Here is a 26,223-nt window from a genome sequence, read left to right as displayed (position 1 = left end):
AAAAACTATAACCTCTGTCTTTATGAATGAGTCATACGGGTAGCATCCTACCTGTGTATCCACCTTACTTATATGCAATCACAAATGAATTTTCCGAAATCGCCTGAGACGGTATTAGCTGTGACTACTCAGTAGTTAATAAAAAGCACTGCATCACCTACCGCAGTAAAAGGAACATGTGTTAGAATAATTTGCGCTGTAACACTAAGACTTTATAGATTATTTTTCAGCGTAATTACAAATAGAAGATACAAAGGGAAAATGAATGATAGTTTTTGCACGTTGTCCTGCACGCGACTTCTGGTTGTAGCAGCAGGCGGATTTGATGTATTTTTTATGAGCCACCCAGTGCCAAAGAACAGCTGTGTAAATATCGAGTATCCGAACGCATGCGAAGGATACAATTTTTTACACATGATTTAATGCCAAAAGGTAAAAATTTTACAAGACTATTTTGAACGTGTAGGTATTCGCGAATATCCTAATTTTCTAAAAGACAGTTTCTAAAATGTCAGAAGAAAAAGCAGAAAATTCCTTAAATTTTATTTTGTTTTATAAATTTTTGCAGCAAGGTAATTAATAATGTTGCGTGCGTACGGGTTCGTAATAGACTGAATGCCCACACGTCCGATGATAGGTTAATAATTTTTTTATCAAAAGAAACACTTCAAGATTATGGAATTTTCCACAGAAATACTTGTACGTTTGTTTACAGTATCACAGAGTACAATCTGTAGTTACACTTCAAACTACACAAGAACGTTAAACACAATGCAATACAAAGCGCATCTAAAGTGAAAGCTAACCCGGAGATATCTCACAGTACTCCGATCTCACGCTGAGCAAACAACTCGCAACAATAGCAATAACAATTGGATGTTCTCTCCGGCTTTATATTACAGTTGCACTAAGGCCGAAGAGCTGTTACTCCGGTTGCAGTAACAGCTATGAAATTAATCTGTGGGCTTAAAGATTTTTATTTAGAGCTTCATTATGAAAAAAAAATATTTTGAAGAATTTTTAAGTCATTTTCGTTTGAATACACGATGAATAGTTTCACAGCAGTTTTTTTTTTCTCCACTTTACCTGAGACTGTAGTTATAGTCTTTGTTCTCGAGCTTCACATGAAGCAAAATACTCTAAACAGAAATAGAGTGGGAGGAAAAACATTAGGCTACTCGAACCATCTGCAGTGGCTGATGGTTCGAGTAGCTTAATTTTGGCTGGCAATGCTTTGGTTATGAGGCAATCTGAGGTGCTGATAATGACATTTAAGTTCTATTCTAAACTAACAGATTAAAGACTGGTATAAAGATCACCCGTTATTATTGGAAATTCATGCAAATCTTTAGAGGCATGCATTATTCCAGTAAGCTTTCTCAAAGATAATAAGAATTATTTTAATATCTAAACTAGCATTCCTTTCTCATCAGTTTCTCCCTAAATCATTATTCATGCATTAAATAAAATAGAAATCAACTATTTGGTTCACAAATCAATGCTAAGCTCTAATTGAAGTCTCTAAATTAGAATTCGTACATTTAATAAAGCAGTACTCATCGTTTTAGTACTCATAATAAAGAGCATTCCCTTAACCTTTAAATCAGAACTATTATAAAAAATAATAGTACGGATTTCTGAAACTCGTGCTTCTGTAATCGTACAGTAAACGAATCATTACCCCCCCCCCTTAAATCAGTTTCTCTGCAACAAATAAATAAATAAATACTAACGTGATCATGAAACTAGATGTAAAATAGGAGCATGATAGTTGAAAATACTAGATCTGAAAAACTGAATTATATTACTTACTTATTTCTGCTTTTCAGATAATGCCTATTCTTGCACCAATAGCACTGATATATAGTATCCTGGAAAAAGAAAAAAAATCTAATTAAATAAATGATTAACCGAACAAATTCAAATATATATTAAGCTTAAGGTATTCAGGCTATCCTTCTGTTCAAGAGTATTTTAATTTTCACGAAATGATCGGCTATTTTATTTTGATGCTTTACAAAATGTATACGTATGGTGTTTCAAAAGGATTTCATTACTGAATTCCCTTTACGTCGTTGACCGCAGACCTTATGGTACGGCAGAATATTCCAGTCTTGGCCATATGATGCATTTTATTAAAAATATACAAATTTTAATATTTTTCAGGTGCCTTCTACAAGGAAATTTCCTCTTACGAATTGAGGCCCACCACCGGTTGAGCGGTAAAGTCGCTGAACACTGGTAGTTCGGTCCGAGGTTCGAATCCCGTGAACGGGCTGGCTGCACGGGCGTCTTCTTGCTTTTCCCAATGTGTAACGTGTATACGAGCCAGTTCTGTCAGAAAGTCCTCCGCAAAAATATCTCTACCCTTAGGTAGATAGCTCTCGTGGCTTTGCTGTAATCAAATAAAATTAAACCTCTTACGAATTGCTTTTTACTTTTAAAAAATATTTTAGAGGCGAAAAATGGCTTTCATTACACGAAATATTCATATTCACCAAAAACAACTCTAAAATTTATATAGCTTAAAAATCAATAGTTTTAAACTAGCGGCCCCGAAGCAATTTTATGCGGCCCGCAAATCTGTTTCCGTAAGTTAGTTAGCATTATGATGAAATTATTATTATAGCAATAATCTCAAAAAAGTTGACAGTTTTAATAATTTTGGGTCTTTTAATTTATTTTCAATATCATTAAAACAACAGTGAGTAAAGCTCCAGAAAATCTACAAATGGAGCTACTTAATTTACATTGTGATATAAATCTTATTCAGAGATCTGAGCATAGAGATTTGATTAACTTTTCTTCATATTTGAAGTTGCACACTTTGCCCACTTTATCAAAATCGAAACGCAAAGAGATGTTGTAGCCGAACACTGTAGAGTCCAGTATATGAAATCCTGCCTGAAACTGGAGAAGCAGGAAACTACACAAGAGAAGGCTTAAAGTACCCTTTATTAATTCTTTAAAATTTACATTGCGTCAATGCGACTCTAACAAACTTCGCCTCTGCTTGGACGGTAACATAAAATCAAGTAACTAAACCAAAAATTTGAAGATATCAACAAACGATAGAACTAGACTACGGGATCTCAGCGAGATCCCGTAACTGAAACTACCTTCGAAGCTAGTGACAGCAAATAAATGCAATTAAGCCACTTGAACCAGCAAATAAGCAAACGTATCTACGATAGAGGTGGGGGTTAGAGCTTAATAGTCTGTGACTCCTACCGAAACTCGGCTTTTAAATACTTCCTGTAAAGTAGAAATTTGCATCACGCGCGCTACAACATTTAACTATTCTGGCACTGACAATTAGGGGAATGAAGCCTAATAGAAAAGTCTGAACTTAAAATTTAAATTGTTAGTTAAAATAAACATAAATCCCTACAACACAGTAGCAAGTAACAAAGAGGTTTGTAATTATTTTCTTGCAAATGTATGCATTTTTACTTCCTTGTACGAAGTAAAAAGGAAGTATTGTAATCGCGAAACGTTTCAGGCAGCATATTTCTACGAAAATATCCATTTTGACCGCTATCGAATGCAATTTAACGATGTTTTCGCGTGATATCTGTACGTAAGGACAAAATAAAAGACTCGTTTCCTCCAAAAAATTATAAAACTGCTTTAAAATTAACTCTGAAGAGAATTTTTCGTGGCGTCTGTACGAACGTATGTACGTACGTACGTATCTCGCATAACTCAAAAACGAGTAGCCTCAGAACGTTCAAATTTTGTATATAGGACTGCTATAACATGTAGATGTGCACCTCGTATTTTGGTTGCAATCGGCCGCACCAAACGTATATAAATATATTTATATATATATATCCACTCTGTTACCCGGCTCAGTAATCTCAGTTTCTTTACTCTTATATGTTTGTAAATTGTACATTTTTTGCTTTAAAAATGATTGAATTATGTTGTTTTTATCTTCCGTTAAGGTTTTTATGCCTTTAGTAAATCTGTATGCAATATTTTTAGAATTATCAACAATTTTAAAGTTGCTTAAGTGCCGCTAAGCCTTTTTTTTATGTCGGCCATTGATTGTTCATATTTGAAACAGCAGACAAGTGGATTTGTTGCCAATCTAGAGAAATATAGCTTCGCAACAACAAAGATAACGCCTTCATTTATTATTGCCAATTAAATCATGCTTAATCCTTTCTGGAATTTTTTCGAGGAAATAAGTGTTTAAGATTTACTTCGTAATTTTTAATATAGATATTTTGAGTTTTTATGTATTTTTGCCTTCTCCCGAAGTGAGAACTGAATTAATTGAATGAGAAATACTCAATCGTCTGTGAAAAACTTTTTTTTTTGTTTTGTTTGCTTAATTTCTTTTATGCATCATTCTAGCTCGATTATAGTATTTGAATAGAACATGTGGCAACGATTAGATAATTCTGTTCTTTAAATGATATAAATTTTGTGCATTATGAGTTATAATATGAACGAAATATAATACTGTTAAGTAAATCTAGCGCCAGAGTTTCACTATGGTAAACAAATACTAGAGTGAATTTTAAAGAATGCATTTATTCTATTGTGGTTTATGCGCTGTCGGCGAAGTAGATTTAATTCAATCCAATAAGTTTAAAGGAAATGCAAGAAAAAATGCGTTTAATTTAATATTCCGTACAAGGAAGTCATGTGGTGTACACATCAGATTTTTTCTGTATGCGTCAACGAAAATTAATGAAAGAATGATATTTGATTGTCATTATTTATTCTCAAATTTCTGTCCCATTTAGAACGTTTTCGTAGTTTTTCACTTTTGGTCTAAGTAAATTATTTAGCGACAAATTTAGCACATTAGAAATATTTGAAATCAGCTATCAGTCTGAAAATTTAATATTTGGCTGCCAGTACATTTGAACTGCAAAGCGTAGCCAACAGAAACTTCTGGAGATTTCAAAGTTTAAATTTTAGACAGAAATTAAATATAAATTGAAATTTTCCCCCTTTGCGTCATTACTGTTGTCGTTTATGTACGTTTTGATAAATATTTAAGAAATAAAGTTTAAAATTTAGGTAAAAAATGTGTTTTCTTAAAAAACGTTTCATTCTGGTTAACAAAAATAGGAAAGAAAAATTCGGCCCTTTAGTTGCTTTTAAATCGTGCATGCAATTTCACTTTTAGACCCCTGATTTAAAACACTTTCCGGATGAAATGAAAATGAAAAATACATTGACTTTCGCCACCCTATTAAAAGGTAATGTATTATGCTGAATTGCTATTTCTATCAAATTTTATCACCTCTGTAAATTGATACTTATAAACAGACGTTCGTCTTAAATAAAAAGTGCTTTTTTATGTTTGCGTTCAAGAACTTAGCAATGCTGTCCATCGTTCCCCTGAATTTGAATTACTGATATTTCAAATAATTACGATAAAGATCGTTAAAATAAACATAATCAAGTTTTTCGTAGACTTTTGCTGGAGACTCAACACAAACAGCTGAACTTGAATTTCAAATAATTAAATTTTCATATAAAACGGTGATATTCATTCGTGGAGACTTTTTACCGATTATCTCCTTCATATTAATTATGCGTACAGAAAATCGTAAACATATTTTACCTTAGAACTCTCAGTGTTCAACGAGGTTTTTCATCCTTCATGTTTTGTCGCCAAATATTGAATTTGCTTCTCATTGGATTGAAGCTGCATGAGGAAATTCGAAAATAAACAGTTTCGATTTTCAGCAAAAATTGATATAATAAACGAAAATTTAAACTGAACATCAAGCTCAGCTTAAGCTGCTGAAGATTTTAACCGTGCCTTCTTTTTGAAGCAGAATAAAACACAAAAAAAGTTTCTTTTTTTTTTCTGTTGATTTTTATTTACACCTACACCTGCCTTTTACATTATTTACATAGAAAACATTTCACTGATGAAGTGCGGAGATTTGACCTGTCCACAGAATGAATGAAAATACAAAGGAACACCGTACAAAACGCAAATCAAAAAAGCACCTGAATTTTTTTTTATAGAAAGGGATGACGAAGATGAAAATTCTCTCTCTCTGGTATGCTACGTGTTTTATTCAGATTCTAAAAGAAAGAGCTTGCTAAGCCTTGTTATTCAATAAATGTGAATAAACATTCGCATTATCTTTTCATCAGTCGAAATGACCTCCGATATAGCCGATACTTCGGCAGTTTGGGAGCCCCTGGACATACCATTCTGAAACATGAGATCAACACTCTTGACAGATTAACGACTCTCACTGCTCTATATCTGCCATCCAAAATACCACATAATATAAGAACGTGCAACGTTATGATTGTGAAAATGTCTAGATCCACAAAGCTTTAACATTGCTTGTGGAAGTTTGCATTTATTTGTGGAAGCTTCTCAGTTCTTTTTCCAAATAAAGAAAGTGTTTTGTCCACAGTATGACAGCCATAATCAGTTGGGAATCCATAGCTATATAAAACCTATTTTTATTATTTATCTGAGATTTTTGAGTAAGCGTTTATTTTCATGAACCGTGATGACGTACTAGTAATCTTCAGCTATGCTAAAGGTTTTTTACTGACCATGGATTTCCGAATGTGAGTATATTTTTAACTTTTAGCATTCTTAAAGCTATTTTCAACATTTATTTGTCTGTAAATTCACTAAATAAAATGACGTTGACGATAATTCGACATCACCTGGATTTGGTCGACTAGACCTCGTGCCTCTTCCTAATCGTCCTTTAATTGAAAGAAAAGGTAAATAATTATTGCACTCTGAGGTTACTTCTCTCGTGGTAAAAGTGGTTATTACGTCCATGTAATAAACGGAAGATCCGAGGTTCGAAACTAGGCCATTTCTTACGCTTTTGCTCCCGATGAACTTAATGGTCTTAACAAGTTGATAATCTTAACTGTAGCTTTACTGTTTCAGATATTTTAAAATGACCGTAAGATAAATACTACCATAGCATTAAAAGTAAGTAATTCTTCATTTTGCATTCATGATTCGAATAAAAACTCTGTTAATACTGATTTTTAAAAAATCTAATTTCAATAACATGAGTTAATTCGCAAACTACCTGTCAGCATTTCTATCTCCATACAAACTTTTAGAGTTTTAAATTGCGCTTCCAGCCCTCGCCATTGATAAATCTTCGTTGCCCTTCTTTCTCTCTAAAGCCTTTTTAATTTAAAGCTTCACGATTCAAAAACGGAATGACGATTTCCATTGAATGAATTCTTTTCAAATGTCTCACACACATACATACACCTTCGTTTATAAGAAACGATGGATGCAAATGATGTCGATTCACTGTAAATCGTCTGGAGGAGCTAATGAACCAGTTGCACGTGGAGATGAAACTAACAAACCAGATATTTACGATCACCACGTGCGTACATTTGTTGCTTTTCTCATGCAACGGAGCTCTCACTTTCATGTCATATCATATACGGATAATGGAATACTCACTAAAGGCGAGGTCGTTGAACTGGCACAGAGAATCGAAAGCAAAAATAAAAATAAAGGTTTATCTATTCAATCTTCAATATACGGTGATAACATTGGTTTTTGAGTGTTGTGTTAATTTTCTGGAATAACTGTCTTTATCTGCTTTCTTCTAGCAAGCATAAAAAATAAACAACCCCACATGATGAATGAAGGTACCTTAAACGTTCTAGTAACAATTTTAGTTAAAAAATTATTTAGAAAATTATAATTTTCAAAAACATTCATAGCTATGGCTATTATTGTATTAAACAAGACAAGATAGAAATTATTCTACATTAGCTGAACGTTCGCACATAAGTCGTTAGTGATGTATAATGTTATTCACACAGAATCAATATATCAGTGTTAAGAAATTGCTTTACGTATTACAACTGATCGTCAAATAACTATCCCAAAGTGGCATTACCTTCAGAAAGACTATTAGTCTCGAAACCGTATTTTGCGTCGAATCATGTTAAATATCCCAATCACTTTTCAAATTGTTGCCACCAAATATTATCTTCCTGTATTATACTTAAAGAAACTAAATAATGAAGACTCTGCATGTAAGTATGCATGTTTCTCGCACTGTGAAAAAACAACGGTACATAGAGTCATCAAATTTTAAATAACATAGTCCTCAACCCGAACATGGGCAACTGGTAGCCCGAATTTGGAATTTGTTTTATTGCCTGTTTCATATTTTGTGAAACTTTAACTGATTTTTTACTAAAAAACTCGACAATTTCAAAGCGAGCAGTGACAACACTGTAGGGCATAAACCATTTTTATCTCCAACGAGTGAGACCGTCTATCGGAAATTCTGAAGATATGCTGTTTTAAAATATTTTTAACACAATGTGGCGTTAATTGACTATTTGAATATAGGTATTTAAAACCTAATATAACAGCTTAATGGAAATTAAGAATAAACTTAAATATAAGCAGCGAATAGCTTCCTATGGCTGTGTAGCAAAAACATGATATAAGATTTCATAAGATTTTCACTTGCAAAATATCAAATTGTATTTTTATATTAGGGAGTCTTTAAAAACAAAAAAAAATGTATTTTTGAAAATTCTTTTCTATCGATCGTCTACTTCACGTACAATATATTTTCTTCAAAATTACATAAATATGTACCTAATAAAATAAAGAGGAATAGATCGTGAAATTAGGCTATTACTAGTAGTAGTCTAATTTCTGATGTAGAGTAGACTCTTGTCTGATTTAGAGTAGAGCATTTGAAACCATTTTGATTTACTTTCATTTCAAATCTAGTTTCTCATTTTAAATCTAGTTTTCGATGAAAATTTAAATGCGAAGCGCGTTAATAAAACGTTTTATGTATATCTGTATTCTCGGATTCAAAGTCTTTCCTCACATTTTGTGGTCTCAAAATGTGCATAAATATTGTCTTACAATTTTAAAAGCCCTAAAGAGAGAACAGAAAAATTCCTCAGGTACTTTATTCACACATATTTTTAATTTATATTTCCTCTCTTTCTCGACGGCATTTTATAAGGCACCGACACTTCTAATGTTAGAAATTAAACTCTGGTTATAAATAGTGATGCCGGTGGTAACACGAGTGCAATACCAAATGGCGGAAACTTCTAGCATTATATTTTTTTCTTTCAGTCAACGTGGACGTAAATCTATGCTATATGAAACCGAAATCAGAAAGAATATTGCAAAATTAAAAGTTTCAATATCCTTTCTGAATAACTAAGAATAACGTGCTATTTACATTTTTCTGTGATCGAAATTATTTATCTGATAAATTTGATAAATAATTTCGATTAAAAATCTGATATTTGCAGGCTAGAAAACTCTGGTTTTCATTGCGGCGAACGCTAGTGTTGGACTTGTTAAATGACCAGAAGAGGTTTACGAATACAAAACTTGCAATCGCACATGGTTTTTCTAAGTTTAAAGCACAAAGATTCTAACCAAATTGTCACATTATTTTGACTTCCTGTGTTTTTTACGGCTTCTTGCATGTATCTTTGCAGTTTAAATCGGAATTTGCAAAGCACTCTGGGACAAGCAAGCACTAATTCCCAGCAGACTAATGAAGCCTGACCTGCAAGTCTCAGATTAAATGCGTTCTTTCATAATTCTGATTTTCCCTTGTAAGCGGATGAAGAGTGGGCATTGGGAAGTTCTGACAAAATTCTGGTCTTTATTCCTGTGCCTATGGTCACAGACTGTTTAATCATGTCCTAAAGGCTAAATTTTACGTAATGTAAAATATATGTGGTTTTAGTTCCGTTTTCGGTATGAAGCATCTTCTGTCAATAGAATGAACTTTTCTACTGGCAAAAAATATCGTTATATGTAATAAATAAAACTCCATACATCACTCTAACTAGAAAAATGTCGCGTCTGACGTGCATTATTTATCATGTAAGGTTTACTAAACTCATGGCATTCGTTTGGCAATGTAAGATCATCTAAACCCCTATCGTAGTGTAGTTTTGGCAATCTAGAAATATCAATGACACAACTGCGTTACCCATATTAATTTAATTAACACTTAAAACAAAAGGGCAATGACTTTCAGCACCTAAATTTTGTAAAGTGATGATGGGAATCACATATCAAGGAGAATTCAATTCCCCAAAGCCCGATTCAATCACATCCATGGACACTCTACGGGGAAATAAGAACCAACTTAATTCCGAAAACCTTCATCCACTATAGATAAGAAACAGTTTCTTCAATTTTACTGCTTCTTTTCCAGGTCAATAAATTCTTAGGGCTTTACTTTTTAACTTAAAGTTGATATTAACAAGAACTGGAAATTAAAGTAATTAAAATGACTCACAATTTCTTTTGTTAACGGCTACGCAAATTAAAATACGAGAAACAGGAATTCTATACTATAAATCTCCAGATATCCAAATTTATGAGCCTACTGTATTTGTGAATAATCGTAATATCCGGATAATTGCATTGTTTTATTTCTTTAAGTCGGTCATTCGGCATTGAAAAACAAAATTCTAAGAAGTTTTACTCCCGTGCGACACAAATTGATCGGGATATTAAATTTATAAAATACAAATTTGCAATTTTCGATGTCTTTTTCAGCTTTCTTTGAGGGATCGGCTAATTAAGTTAGAATAATTACAGGAAATAAGATGAAATGAAGTGCAGCAAAAAATGTGCATATTTTAATAAGCCGTGCAAGAAAGTTATGTGGCATCCACATCAGATTTTTTAATAAAATAAAACAATAAAATGAATTTGTATTTATGTGAATCGTAAAAATCTAACATTTAAAGTACTAAAATGTGATACGCGGTTGGTATGGAAATTAATAATTTACAAATTTGAATTATTTTATAATTCTTTAATGCTTATATTCTGTACTCATGACACTAATTCGAATTTCATTTTAGATTTAAAATATGCATCTAAAATGATTTATTAATGTGTTCCTTTAAAATTATTAAATGTTTGTTAGAAAGAATGACACATGAAATGATTTTGACAGTTATCTAAAATAATATTTTGATAATCTCTTTTAAATACTAAGGAAGCAAAGAAAAACCACAATCGTTATCAAAAGGTTTCATGAAATTATGCATCAATTTTATGTGCTAACCACATAATAAACAAAACGACATTTTACATTAGCGTATTTTAAAGAATTTCTTAGCTCAAACTACCGCATTTTTTGGTAATTTCAGCCTCAGCAGCATATTAAAATCAACGTGAGGTAGTTAAAAGCGTAAAGATTTTACGTTCTTTTTTAATTTTAAGTCCTTTCACAAGATTTTCCGACTATAAATTCAATAATGATATAAAAGGAAAATTTTTCTATAGCTTGCTACAATTTGCAAAGTCAATTTCCTTATCTTTCTGAGAATCATAGATAACACAAAAATAGTTTTATTTTCTTAAGGAGAGCTTATGTAATGTACTTAAATTTAATATTTGCATTATTATTTCGTAAAAGAAAAGAGAAAAGGTTTTTTCTAAAATATTTCCCTGCTGGACGGTAAGCATACTAGTGATCTATATGCATTGGTGTCTTATTCATAATGGCATTGATGACTTAACTGCAAAGGAAAAAGAATTTCCCTAATTTAAATTAGCATTATTCGAACTGAGTTTTTTTCACTTATTTTGTTTCTTTGAGAACGTATTTGACGAATACGAATAATGAAAACATTGATATTTATAAATAACAGCAAGATCGTGGTAAATGGGCAGACTATTAAAACCTCTGTAAATGGCATAAAATAAAAAATGGCATCCATTTTATTAACAACCTGTGCCGTTGATAATCATCAAAATCTTATTAAGGAATATACTGGCTTTAATATTGCACCAAAAAGTAATTCAGGAATAATGACTCTGTTTAAAATTTTTATAATTTAAAAAAATTAATAAAATTTTATTATATTTGTTATAAATATAATTATATGAATATAACTTATATGAACATAAGGGGAAAATGTCGAAGTTTTAGTACAGAACAGAAGTTTAGTTTAGTTAACTCTAGTTTATCCCCAGAAAAGTTGTTTTTTAGGGAAAGTAAAAATGGAATTTAAACGAAAGAATTTTGGGTATTACCCTTTGTACCATGGTCAGATGATAAACAAGGTTAATTCTTCCCAACGCTGACGTCACTTGCGTGAGCAAGTGAGAGAAAGAGACACGAAAAGAATAATTGCTTTTGAGCAGACTAGCAATACGTGACGTCACTCAAGAGCAAACCATCGAGTATAGTAACTTTGGTACGGCGTCAGTCAAAAGCAGAGATAATATAACTTGATTTTAAATAGCTGGCCTCCTAAGTCTACAAATATTTTTCTCAGCGACATTTTCTGGGAGAATCCAGACCGGAAAAATCACATATTTGAACTACTTGAGATCGGAAGCCTAAACGAAGTTTAAAATTCATTTCTGGTGTTTCAAAAAGCTGCCATTGGCGCATTGGACAGCGGTCCTCTAATAGAAGAATGGTATGGTTTTCAAGTCTTGGGAAACGGGCTGTCTACTTGGGATTTCTTTCTTGTATTTTCGCATGTGTAACGCAAATACGGGCTAGTTTTCCTTAGAACCTCATCTACGAATCCATATTTTTCCACAGGAGGATAAGGCTAGTATGTTTATGTAATTAAGTCTAAAGAATCGAATCCAAACCACTGCGATGTTTCGAGCAAGAATTTTCATATCGCTTTGATAGTATGTGTGTAATTAAAGAATATCATATCAAACATTTGCAAATAAAATTTAAGACATTTTTCTTTTATACGGATGCGTTACTTATTGTACACTGTTGCTAATTTTTAAAGCTGTAAAAATTTGAAATCTGATAATTCTTTCTGAATTACTGTGTTATTTTTGCAATTTAAAAGAGGCACGGAAAACAGTGAAAGCTTCCCAATGATGCATCAATTTACAGTTCTACCGATTTATTTTTTATTTATTTGCTTATTTTACTTTTCAATGAAAAAATAAATGTACGATGAATTTGGGGTAGTTATTTTAAAGAGAAACAGTGAATATTATATGCTACATTATTTAATTTGATTGGTTTACCGCAATATCATCATATTTCGCCTTGAGATTGTAGAGTCATTAGGTTATTTTGAAGAAAGACATGAAAAACGCGCAATGTCCTCACCGGGATTCGAGTCCTGGACCTCTTGAATACGCGTCGAGTATGCTTTCAACTACGTCATGAAGGCATGCGAAAAGGAGGGAGAAAATATCATACACCCAGTTAACATAAAATAAAAACTTTAATTTATCTTTCACGTTGTAACTACATTGTTTAATAAGCTAGACAGAAATAAATTTTACTTTTAATTTTGCATTAGAATATCTAAATGTATAATATATACCAGTGATTCTTGTATTAACATTTCCAATATTATTGTAATTAGCAAAAGATGCCTATCAGTGTAGATTATGAAAGTTGTTTCTAACTCATATAATAAGCATCGTAATGCAGTATAATGCTTTCGGTATAGTTTAATTGCAAATTATTTATTACTATGCAATTGGGAAATTAAATACGTTTATGGGACTACTTTTCTAAATAATGTCAGAACTAAAACTTTCTCTTCACTTTCAACCTTATTTCTCTGAAATATTTGAGATTCGGAATGTTTTTCCAGTTTATCAAAATCTAATATGAAATATACTTAATGATTATTCTGTTGATAAAATCATATCATTTCTTTGCTGGCAATGTACTATATATGTTTGATATTTATGCTAACTTGACTACTTAGATGGTCGTGATCTATTATCTTTTAAATGGAATTTTGACCCTTTCTCTAATAAACCTAGAGCTAATTAACGTAGGAAAAACGTACAATAACTTTCAAATCACTATTGGTTGTCCGTACTATGAATGTTTGGTTGGCAATTACATTGCTTTTCTTTACTCAGCTTTTCATAGGCTTATGAAATACAAATGACTGTTGTCTCGGTGGAAATTTAAATGGCATAAATTTGTGCACAGTATGATTTCACGAGATGTTCACGTGAATGTTTTCAGCTGGGGATGTTGTCTCTGTAATAACAGCAGGAGCAAACAGTATAAATCGAACATAGAATAACTCTACCGTAAAGTGAAAATTTCGGAATTGAGCGTTTTTTATTTTGCGATGAAAAAAACTCAATTTAAAATTTATTAAGTTGCGCTAAAACTGCACTAAAATGAAACTCATCTGTGTAAAATATATGTTTCTATTTTATTGCTTTTTTATATAACTTACGCTTGTCTTTTTATTACTTTTTATTGTCTTTTTATTTTATTATGCTTGTCTTTTTATTTTATTACGCTTGTCTTTTTATTTGCTTGTTAAGTATTTATTTTCAGTTTATAAACACAAAAAAGTACTTTTATTCAAGTTTTGTCATTTATCAACATTTTCTATATTTTTCTCTCATAAAGCACATTAAAAATAATCTAAATTTTCATAAAATGTACATATATTTTTTTAGTTTTGGAAAGGAAGGGAAGAATGATTATCTTGCAATGGTAAAAGGCATGCGTAGGGCAAAAAAGTTTGAGAACTCCTGTTTTAGAGCATATAACTATAATCGGTGCCATTACGTTATTATGCTTGTAGAAATAATATTTAATCTCAGAGGGGGTTGTCTTAGTGTTTTGATAGGCATCATTGCACTTAATACTGTATTAGATTTACTAGAACCTTGGATGACGATCGCATTGACTCAAGAACAAATCGGTTCACACACATATTTTCTAAACAATGATGGATGACATAGGAGCATTTTAAAATATAGACAGAAAGAAACCACATGGAACAAATTTTCAGGGAGAGAGAAAAGAGCTCAGCGAATATTAAGTAAAAGTATTAGGAAAAAAATAAAAAAAGAAGGACAGAAAGATGATTGTGGGAAATATGTGAAATATTTAAGGAATAGGAATTTCCCTTCAAACAATAACATTTGGCGCCATTGGCTTCTTCTATAGACAATGATTAGCATGTTTTCTGAAGAACGGTCCACAAATCAGAAATATGAGTTAATACGATTTCTGATCAGTGTTAACGCTTGAAATAAATGGGTGCAAAACATTTGAAAGAATGTTAACATAATACCCGCCGTTAAAGAAGCTTATTAATGTGCGAAAGCCAGGGGTTCTAATTCATGCTGGTTGAGTACCTTTTACCATTACTGAGCCAATACCAGCTACCCTGTACACATGTTGTATCAACTACTTCATAGAGTTTCCGCCAAATATGGACGCTTCTATTTTCTGAATAAGTTGGAAACGTGACTCATTTACGAAGCTACTCGTTATCAGTTCTTCAGTGTTCAGTGGCGGCGTTTCCGATCCAAGACTAGAGCTCTGTCCCATCTTGAATTGTCTGATCAGGTAAGGAATGATATGCCAAGTTACAGTTTCATGTTTTTTTACCCTGATGCTTTGAAAGGCGCTAGCAAAAGAGTTTCTAAGGAGGCTTCCTTAGAGGTTCTTCTTCACAGTATTAAACTTCGATGATTTTGTGTCAGTCTTCCACGCTTGTTTCTTGAGATGATTCTTGTCAGACGGGGTTCATTACGATCATCAGTCTTTTGATGGCCACATTGCTGCATATTTTAATGTTTAGTCATAGCCCAAGTATTCATATGAAACGGCTGAGGGTTTAAACTCTTCCTGCATCTCCAAAATGTTATAAGCGGCAACACAAACACCTTTTACTAGACCTCATTTACAATCACGGAAATCACAAGAACTTTCCATGTTGATTGAGAAATATCTAAAATCTGCAGTCTTATGTCTGCAGTATATTATATGTGCACTGCTTGTCAACAGAATCACTAATGAGAAAAATGATACTTCTGATAGGCATTCCAAGTTACCCTGCAACTTCAGTATACATCAGAAAGGGTGTTGATAAAAATATATTTTACTGAAAATTTTTAAAGAACCCACTGGTTTCCTTAAAAAAAGGTAAACGAAAAGAGCGTTTTACTATTAAAAAATTAATTGTTCATCCCTTTATATACATATAAGCATTTAAATTTTTAGTTTCCGTGGGCTGTTTTACCTTAATTCTGAATTTTTAATACTTTGAATATCGTATTACGAACCATCATTCCTTAGCTGTAAAGTATGAGGACAAGTTATAAAGTCGAAGGTTACGCAAGCATGGTAACACCTGCCATTAAGTTCTCGAGTTATTGCTTAACCATTACAGCTGAAAACATTCTATCATTCGGACACTGCAGTCACTGTAAATCACGCGTGTCTGGAATCCTTAGTTAAAATAATGTACTGATTATGGCAAAGTTCACCTCTTCTATTGCGGCGAATGAGTTCACAAACCAACGCTTAACAACCTCATTTGCTCTAGTTTAAATTCTGTTTCCTCACTTTCGAGTCAGATGTATTTAATTAAAAATTTTAATTAATAATTAATTTCAATGCTATTAATTAAAATTACCCAATATATTATTTTCGGCTTTCCCTCAACTTATATATCACAGTTTACTAATCACAGTTTTCTGGCAAAAAACATATTAAAATAAGAGAACTTGGTTTGTGAAATTTTACATTTATTGAAATTCAGTTTTAATAGCCTTTATACAGAGATTCTTCTATTTAATAAAAATGGTTTAAATCAAAAGAATTCGAAAATTTGTATCGCTAAGTTTGCATATTTTTTCAAATTATTATTTCAGCTCCTCAAGTTCCACTAAGTATTATTTTGCATATTATGAACGCATTTTAAAATGTCGCAAAAATGTTTTTTGATAGCGTTAGACATAAAATTCAGTCGGTTATAAACAAAATCCTAATGCGTACAGCATTCCGGTAATACCTAAGAGCTTTTATTTATCATATTAAAAAAAAAAGAGTTTCTTACATCAGCGAAAGAAAATGAATCATGTGAAAATTATACTATCTGTAATTCTTAATAACATTCCGAAGCAAATTTACAGCGTTATTTTCAACGTTGTATTCAGTCGGATTCACTGCTTGGTCACGATAAATTAAAATTAGTAAGGAATGCAAATTAGTCAAATTCAAACAAATAGAAATCATTAGATCACCACACAGAAATGAGTTACTGTTTTTTTTTTTTTTTTTTTTTTTTTTTTTCCCCGGTAGATTGTTGTCTGTGTGCTAGACGACGGAGGGATACTTTCATTGAAGTGAGTGCCCACATCGAAGCCGAGCTTTATGTTATCAAGTGGGAAAAACGCGTAGTGGATTTATGTGTATATCTGAAAAGGCTCTTCAGTACGATTTTCGTGAATTCATTTAGTCTATGGAGACATTTCAGGCAAAAGCTCTTTTATACTTACGTAAATAGAGCATGACAAGCTTCGGCTTGGCCTACTTAGAAATTAGTTCAATAACCATATGGAAACAGCCCCGTTCATATGATATTAAAAGTCTATGATGTTTCCTGTTTCAATAAATTCCAAATTATGTTTTCACGTATGGCTATATATATATAATTAGCTCTAAATTTCTTACTTTATGTCTTTACTGATAAATTTTCATCAGCGTAATGCGCGAAAATACTAGGCATGTTTGTATTTTAATTAAAAAAATTGTAATTATATATATATATATATATATATATATATATATATATATATATATAAATCTAGCTTTGTTGAATTGTTAAAGGATTTTATGTATAGTTGTAAAACACCAAAGGATTTTCAAGACTTGTTGAAAAAAATGTCAGATCCTCATATTTCAAGCCGCATTCCTCAAGGTTGAATTACATTTCTTAATCGGTTTCATAGAAAACGAAACTTTGTAGTCAATTTACTCTGAATCGTGTCAAGTTGGCTTGTTTATTCGCCTTAATAAGACGCCTTATAGTAGATGTTACGGTTTCAGGTGAGCGGAAGTTGCTGCCGTTGCAATTATAAATTTTTGAATATTCAAGCGTATTCGAAAAACATATTCACTACAGTTACTCCTTCCGAGTTTGCTTATGCATTCCGTAAACATTTGTGCAACTTGAATTTCACGTATCATATGATCTACTGCCACCGAATACCAATGAGCGTTCCTTAAGTAAACTATCACTTCTGGTTCATCGACTGTAAATAAAATTTCATTTGTTTATAAACTTCATCGCTCATCGTTAATTGTAAACACTATTTATTTTAACTCCTTTGTGCTAAGTAAAGGAAGTATTGTAATCGAAAAAAATTTCAGGTATTATATTTCAGATCAAATATCCATTTTGACCGCTCTCGAATCCATTTGAACGATTTTTTTGGAGTGGCATCTGCGCATATGGACAGAATAAAACACTTCTTTAAAAAAACGGATTGTAGAAGGATTAAAAATGGATTTTTTTCGTGATATCTCTACGTATGTGTGCATGTATATGTATCACGCATAATTAAAAAAATTTAGCCGTAATATATTGAAATTTTGTATATGGGACTGCTATAACATCTAGCTGTGCACTCACCCTTTTTTTTTTTTTTTTTGTTACAATCAATCTCACCAAATGTTTTCTTATTTTTATGTATTAGTAAATTGTCCCTTTTTTGCTTTAAAAGTGATTGAATTATATTGTTCTTACGTTCCGGTTAAGGTTTCTATGTCTTTAGTTAATATGCATGCAACAATTGTAGAATCATCAAGAGTTTAAAAGTTTAAGTGGTGCTAACCCTAACGAGGCCGATGTTTATTTACATCTGAAACTGGTAGTAGAATAATGAATTAAGTCTGTTTGTGCACCAACTTTGGTGTCTTTTCGCCATGTGGGACCAAAAGTAAACTTTTAATTTTGTGCTCCGAAAAATCTGCCTTCCTGCCCGCTGGCTGAATTGTTTGTTTTTGCATAGAAACTCTCATTTTAATTGTAAAAAATTAACTCTGTTTGGTATGTTATTTTATAGTTGTTTATTTTTTATTTTTAAATTTTTAATGCAGATATTTCGAGCTTACGTATTTTTGCCTTGCCGCGAACTGAGAACTGAATTAATTGAATGACACTTATATCTCTTATAAGTAGCTAATATATATCTTATAAGTAGCATCTCAAGCTGCATTAACAGCTGCATTACTTTCGCGAATTTAAATTAGCAATCAAAATTGTTAATATTATTTTAAATGTAAATGGCTTTTCTGTAATCATTTGGGAAGAGAATCCGCGATAGAAATGTAACCCAGAGCCGTAACTAAAAAAATTTAAAGGAAAACAGATCTGACAATTGGCAACAAAGATCTGATCTCAGTCAGAAACTTATACTTTGTGTTTCCATTCCTTGACCCCTTTCAAATCCAGTATTCACTTGATCCCGAGCTTTGAAATGCGTCCGCTCAGCCTTGGATTTATATGCCAAGAGAGAAATGAGTGACATCTGGTGTCCTTTCCTGACCCCAAGGACAGAGGGACAGAAATATAATTTGCGACAGACAAGCGGCATTCTCTTTTGATGTCGTCGAAATCTAGTGATGAAACTAAAAAGGTGAATACGTAAAGTTAATTAATATTTGGGAGATCCTTGTTTGTTGTGTTGTCTTTTATGCGATATAAAAACAAGACGGCTTCCAATTCTAAAGTGCAACATCCAATCACTTCTTAATGAGTCATATAATATCTTATTTATTTTAACAAAAGGGCTGATTATTTTATTCTCTTTTATCTTTTCCGATTTTTTTCCTGTAATAAATAAAATAAGCATTCTTTATTTAATCTTTTCCTTATTATGTATCTTAACAAACTGAGAGAGTATTCGAAAACCACGGAAGAGGATTTGGAATTTTATTAAAATTCGCGGTAATGGTAATAAAGTTAAGAAAAACATAATTTATTAGGAATTTTCAAATTAGCATCCTTATTTATATAGGGCACTTTTCGATAACGAAAGTTAATAACATACCACGATTTTTTATGATAACAAATAAAAAATTATTATTCAAACGTTACGAAATTATTATTCAACATTACGAAAGAGTCACGTTTTGATGGCCGTTCTTATCATGAATTTGTTCGTAAAATATTACTAAATTACGCATATCTCCTAACAATATTCGTGAGCTAAGAACTATTAATACTATCTAATAAACAATTAAAGCTACTAAAATAATTAAATAACATGTTTTAAATCTTGAATTCAATATATTATAAATAAGAAGATTAAAAACAACTTAGACTACGTATTTTGGATTGTTGTCTCTGAGGAATGTGTGGATGGGTGGGGCTAACAGATCGAGCATGGGTGGGTTAGTATCCTTTGGAACAACATTACTTTATACGTCAATTAGTTCTTAATATTGAACATAATTTAATTTATATAGAGAGAGAGCTAAAAAGTAAGAAATTCAGAACTAGTTTTACGCAAAGACAAAAAAGAAATGAAATTATAGAAAGAATAACACAAAAGAATATCAATAAATAGTTCGGGCGCCATTTGTAGAGTCATTAGATTTTTTTTAAAAAAAGGAGACGTGAAAAATGTGCAATGCTCTCACTGGGACTCTAACCAGGATCTCTCGAGTATGCAACGAGTGCGTCACGAAGGCCTGCTGAAAGGAGGGAAAAAATATTGAAAAAAATCAATGATAAAGACTCCAAAATTTAAATTATTATACTACATTACGTTACCAGAGTATTCACATCACCTGAGAATTAAGGTCATATGCAACATTTAGCCACAGCCACATGAAATTATTGCTGAATTGCAAATGTTGCCATTTCTGTTAGGTTGTAGAGACATTAGGTTATTTGGAAAAGCCGGAGAGATGAAAAATTAGCAACTGCCTCCGCCGCGAATCAAACCACGGACCTCTGGTATACGTCAAATCCTACATTGGAGAATCCTCATCCAACACCCTTTTAGTTCGGGCGCCACTATAGAGACATTAGGTTAATTGAAAAAGCCGGAGAGATGAAAAACTAGCAACCGCCTTCGCCGGGAATCGAATCACAGACCTATGGAATACCGGCCAGCATGCAGAACCACTACACCCCGAAGGCGCGCTAGGAAAGCGGGAGAAATACCTTATAAGGTGTAATTTTTATAATTAGCGGCAAAGTTTATAATATAGCATTATAAAATTTTTTTAAAGAAGTGACGGTTTCCAGTTAAGTCGGAAAGCATTTGCAGCATAGCCTTGAGTCTTCCAGCATAAATCATATGGAAGATCGTTTATTTGAATTAGTTAAACTTAATTCAGAAGACAAACAACAAAAATCAGCGTTATATTTACAACATTTTCACAGGACTAGTTTCGATGGTTTTACCGAAACACCATCCTCAGCTGCAAAACCGCAAATGATACCGCAAAAGATAGGAAAAAATGATTAGATAAGATAAGAAAGCCTGGACAAGAATAAGCAAGTGGCGCCATCTGTTGGTGAAACCAGAACTAAAACATAATTTCTTTAAAGGCCGAAGGCAAATTTGGATTGGAATTAGGATCGTTAACTAGAACAGAAAGATTTTTATGAATGTGAAATGCCTCTAGAAAATCCAGTTCTCCAATGGAAGATGTTTTTTGAATAATTTTGGCAGCAGAAAAATTGAAAGTGTGATTTTCGGACCAACAATGTTGCGCAACAGAAGACTTCTGTGTTTCCTTTTTTCTAACATATGCCTCATGTTTCATGACGCGAAATTTTAAGGCTCTCTTCGTTTGGCTAATGTAAATTAAAACTTATTGGATAATGAGCGATTATTCCAAAGAAAGTCTGAAAATGAGAAAGAAATGTAGTTAACAAGATTCTAAACTCTCGCAATCATTCTTTAGCTAGCTGTTGATAATTTAGCTCTCGAATCCCTACATAATAGGTCCATCAGCCGCCAAGCGGTAAAAGTCGCTGAACACTAGTAGTTTAGTCCGTGCTTCGAATCACAGAGAAGGGGCTGGCTGCATCTGCGTTTTCGTGATTTTCCTCATGTTAAAAGTGCATAACAGCTAATTTCTCTTAGAAAGTCCTCCACCAAGTCATTTCTCAACTTAGACACACAGCTCCCGAGTGCTTTGTTATAATCAAATAAACACAAGCCAACCACTATATCTCACCAATCAATATTCTCGTATCTTATCTTTTACCTGTCTTCCATTCCTGCCCATTTTTATTTAACACCAGAGGTTCTATTAGTCTCAAAACTCACTTCTTATTCGTATCACTTTGTATGCCTAAATAACTTTTATAGTCCTCCACCCGACTTTGGACACCTCGAAGCCCAAATTCTGAATTTCGAATTCGCTTTTCCTTTATTTCATATTTTGCGAACGTTTAACGAATGTTTGTTTAACACATTCAGCGATCTGAAAGCGAAAAGTAGAAACATTATTTGAAGTAAAACATTTTTATCTCCAACGCATCACTGGTATCATTCAACAAAACGTAAAATATTAATCGTGGAATTTCAATCGACAGATTCTGCGATTTAAAAGAAGGAGGTTAGAATAAATGGAGTAAGCCTTTTCCGTACGTCCTGTGCAATGAAAATTAGGCCAAAAATCATCCCAGTATGACTTCAGGACTTATCATGACCGCTGCCATAAGCGGTCTTTTGATTGGTTTTGCTTACGTTCTAATCTGTGTTGTCAACTTGTTAGCTATTTATCATTTAATATTTATAAGTCTCCCTCTACCTCTCTCTGGAGTAGACTCTGGCATCCATTGTTCCATGTAATATGGACAAGACAACAGTATCAATTTTAATACTTAATACAAAAGATTTTCTATTTAGTATATAAAAAACACAAGAATAGCAAATAGCTGTTTCGAATTTAATAAAATCTAGCTACATAAAAATGTGTAAATGGTAACTATAAATCAAATGTAATGAACATTGTAAAACCTGGAAGATCAGTGGAAGTTTCAATGGTGTTTTATGCAAATTACGCCTTATGCAAATTACGCCTAAAGACTCTTTTCTGAACCTACGGACGTTAATATTTGCTCTCAACGTCAGTGTAATTTTATATAACAATAAATTTCGTAGTCTTATCCATGCGCTGTATGGCGTCCATGATAAGCCGTGACGTCAAGTTGCTAGCATTTTCTTGGCTTCAGTTTTGTGACGCTCGCCTTAGTTCATCTATTTTAACCTCCTTGATTTAGAAGACACATGTTGTCATGGCCCCAGATAGAATGCTTTTTATCTCCACACTCCAGAGTGTTGCCATTCTTCAAATTTAATCTTCCTCTTTCTAAGTAACAAATCAGGTGATTGAAAAGTAATAAATGCAGTTCTTAAAAATGTTTTTTCTACTCTTTAATCTGTTTAATTTAAATGAAAATGAGTTTAAATCATGAGATGTCTGATAAGAACTATTCAAATAATTTTATGAAATGACCCTAGCTATCCTACCTAGCATTAAAATCATTATATACCTTTTTTATGATAACCCTTTTAGGCGACTATTCGCTCGAGCGGCTAGCTTTCGAAGAAATAATATAACGAATATAAAAAATGTATGGCAACTTTTAACACTCTGTTGGAAATCCTAAAGGATATGTTGTTTTTAAATACTTCGTAATTTTGGTCTTGGATTTTATGTGTCATAAGTTTCAAGAAAGCGATGCTTAATAATAAAAAGACAGAAAAAAATCGTGTTAACATCAATATGTCCAACAGCAGATTGGTCACCTGCGATGCTCAGCGAGAGCGTAAAAAACCTTAACAAGGCCTCTGGCTCAGCGTTAAAATCCGAATCCTTTCAAATTGTTTTTCTTTCAGCTCGTTTTGCTGAAAGATAAAATTTAATATCGAAATGCTATGGTTAATGTTAGAAAAATTAGTTTCTGTGTAGCATAACAAACTCTGTCAAGGAAGTAATGCAATCTGTGTTACTCACGAGCGTAAATAGTTTATTTAAAATATTTATATTTACTGATTGATATACCTAGCTCGGTAACATTTAAAACGAGAAGTTGAGGTTTGAGGTTTTACACTTTTTCTCCAGATATGAACAAATGTCACATTCAAATCCAGTAATCTAAATTATGCTGTAATTTCCAATAATAAATATTAAATATATGAGTCTAAGTAAGAAATAGTATAATGTTAATTTTGAATGACAACGACAGTCAAAGTTAATAATGAAAGAAATTTTCATTTTAATTCAACTCAATAAAAATTGTCGTATCTCTCATACTTCCCACCAGACTGTGTTGGTAAAAACGTTATGACTGCTCTCTCTCTCTTTTTTTCCTCCAGCCAATGCAATGTTACACACCTGCTTCAGTTACTTTTTCATGAAAAGTTGCTTTATTATGGATGTTTTCAGTGTACGAGTTTTAAGGTTCAGAGGATCAAGGCAGAGATATTTGATTAGTTTGTCCATTTTAAAGGAAAAAAAAAATATTTCGATATGCTGATTCTATAATATATACAGGGTGAGTCAGAAATATGGCTACATGTTTGATAGCACCATATGATAAAGGTATTACTACTGCAGGAAGTTAGATAGTGATGAGGAGAAAACTAGTTCTTTCTTTATACTGAAAAAGCAATAAACAACTATGCCAGTCAGAACTTCTTTTATTACATCAAATTGCTCACTGTTGTTACTGCATTGATTACCGCTGTTGCTGTTAGTCCTGTGAATTTCACCTCCCTCTCATATAAACCCAATAGTTTTGCGTAAAGAAATGTATTTGATTCATACTAAGGTGACTGGAAAGTAATACAGCTTATGATTTTGATTTTAAATTAGAGTGAGGTATGGTTTTTATAAAAATGCAACTAGAACAATGTAGAGCTTTATTCGGTAAACCTGCTGTATTTATTAATTGTACAATAAATACAAATTGTATAATAAATACAAAAAAAATAATAGTTAATACATAGTTAATGCATGAGAAGCACGAGAAGCAAAATTGATGAAATATTTTATAACCCTATTTTTTTATCCAAAATGACTGTATTCTTTTGTTTTGTTCAAGTTTTCTGTTGCTGTAAGTAACATCGAGAATATTGGAAGATTCTGCTAAAGTTCGTTATTATGTTTAAACAATACAGGTATAAAAAAAAAGGAAATTGCAACTCTGCGATCTCAATATTGTGATTCAGTCATCACACTTACATAAAAATATTGTTGCGAATTTCGTATAATGTAACATGGACAGCCTCAAGAAATTCAAACCTTTGCCGGCAAAATAAAATTACAGGGGCAAACCTATTTAACATTGATGTAAATTGTTATCTCGCTAAACTGGCAGTCGCTTTAGAAACTAAAATTTGTCGCTAAATTTGGCGAGAAGTCTCCAAAGGTCGTCTAACTTGGCGACCTTTGGCGATATTTTAATCCGGTCTCTGCATTACAATAATCCGTCTAAACGCGTATGTGACTAAAACTGTATCCGGCCCTTATGTGTAACTATAACCATACATGTCTTCCAGTAATTTCGAAAAATGGAAGGTACAGGAAATTTCTTGGTAGACGGGGAGAAAATTGTATGAAACCGGAGAGAGTATCATTTCTCAATTTTTAGTTCAGAGTTGAGTTCGGAGTACTGAGAGATTTCAGAATATTGGAAGAGCGCTCTTTAGCTTCCTCTGAATATTTGCCACGAAGTTGTTCATCTTCTAAAAATTCGTTTCTCATCTTAAGGTTTTGGATAAATCTATTTTTTGTATTATTGTTTGTGGCAATTTTTTATATTTATAGCTAAGTGCAATTTCTTATCGACAGATAATTTCTTTCCGATATTAATATCAACATAATCTTCAATGAATTCCTCTGGATAGGTTTTCGTTTGCTTTCTTTGCTTGCTTCTGTAAACATTTAGGATGAACTTGATTAAATTTGACATTTTTAGCCTCTTTTCTTTCTTTTCGTTTTCTTTTCAAAGTTGTTATAATTACGTAAATATCTTAAAATATTCTCTAGTTCACTATGTTTCTAGTTCACTTTCTCTATGCGAGTTTTCAATGCTCTCCAATTCTTCAGACTGTGGCGTATCGTGATCTTTAAGAGATTGTAGCATAAAATTTATTGCTGCATTCGCAGTTGCGATTAATACCGAAAATACAGGTATTTTACTTTAGCAGATACCGGTTTCATGAAATTGCAAAATAGCTGAAATACCGGTATTCTGTATGCGGGTCTGCAGGTATTGCAATCACTAGCTGCCACTGTACCAAACAAAAAGTCTTTCATTTAATTTCCGCACGCCCTTGCTCCTATTCTGAGACTGTTTCTGTTTAGTTTATCATTCAAATTTAATCTCCCTGTTAGTGAGTAACATGCTAAGGGATTTAAAAACAATAAACGCATTTTGTTAGTAATTAAATCCTTATTTTATCTTTATTTAAAA

The 26,223-nt window shown here is 32.4% G+C and overlaps 1 long non-coding RNA gene across 6 annotated transcripts in view; it reads right to left on the bottom strand.

The window, feature by feature from the left end:
* LOC146996814 (uncharacterized) overlaps positions 1–26,223 on the bottom strand; it is a 970,208-nt gene that overhangs the window by 495,259 nt on the left and 448,726 nt on the right. For all 6 annotated transcript variants that reach the window (XR_015041689.1, XR_015041688.1, XR_015041687.1 and 3 more), the window contains exon 2: positions 1,813–1,871. This is a non-coding gene — a long non-coding RNA (uncharacterized LOC146996814). The remainder of the gene's footprint in view (positions 1–1,812; positions 1,872–26,223) is intronic.

The sequence above is a fragment of the Stegodyphus dumicola genome, chromosome 6 (assembly GCF_044657685.1).
Source record: "Stegodyphus dumicola isolate Sdum_Otavi_A_Nest chromosome 6, ASM4465768v1".
NCBI lineage: Eukaryota > Metazoa > Arthropoda > Arachnida > Araneae > Eresidae > Stegodyphus > Stegodyphus dumicola.
This window is presented reverse-complemented; position numbering and strand designations above follow the sequence as displayed.